Source organism: Penaeus monodon, chromosome 23 (genome assembly GCF_015228065.2).
Source record: "Penaeus monodon isolate SGIC_2016 chromosome 23, NSTDA_Pmon_1, whole genome shotgun sequence".
Taxonomy (NCBI): domain Eukaryota; kingdom Metazoa; phylum Arthropoda; class Malacostraca; order Decapoda; family Penaeidae; genus Penaeus; species Penaeus monodon.
The window spans coordinates 37140949-37141473 of NC_051408.1; the positions used below are offsets into that span (position 1 = coordinate 37140949).

At 34.3% G+C, this 525-nt stretch overlaps 1 protein-coding gene across 1 annotated transcript in view; it reads right to left on the reverse strand.

Moving 5' to 3' along the window:
- LOC119587975 overlaps window positions 1–525 on the reverse strand; it is a gene marked incomplete in the record, with an annotated part of 17684 nt that overhangs the window by 9869 nt on the left and 7290 nt on the right.

Sequence of the window (525 nt, forward strand, 5' to 3'; positions counted from 1 at the left end):
CGAAAGAGAAAACGCAAGATACACACAAAATTTCCTGTAAATATTTGCCTAGTGTTGCTGAGTGCCCTTGATGTTAAGGCATGCACAAAGTTTTAAGCGAGTAGCGAAAGGTATCGAACCTGTTAAAACTCAGTGCGGATCTGCATAAGACAGCATTTATTAGGTGAAAATATAATCCACACTCTTTATTGTGTTTTATGCTCTGTCTTTTCGCATAATTCACATGCATTTTTCCATAAATATAACAAGTTTACCATTTCCAAAAGCGGAACATGAGAACATTTGTCATTATCTTCAAGAAAGCACTGTTACTTCTCTAAATAATCACACCCCAAAGTATACATAAAGAACATTACCTTCATACGGAATGAACGTGGGATTCTACTACACACATACGCTTACAAGCTATAATTGCACAAGCAAAATCGAAAAGAACCTTTAAAAAAAAGACTTAAACAAACACTAAAGAAAAATAAATGAAAATATATAATTTACTGCAGTCCAGGGCAACTAAAACAACCCTGA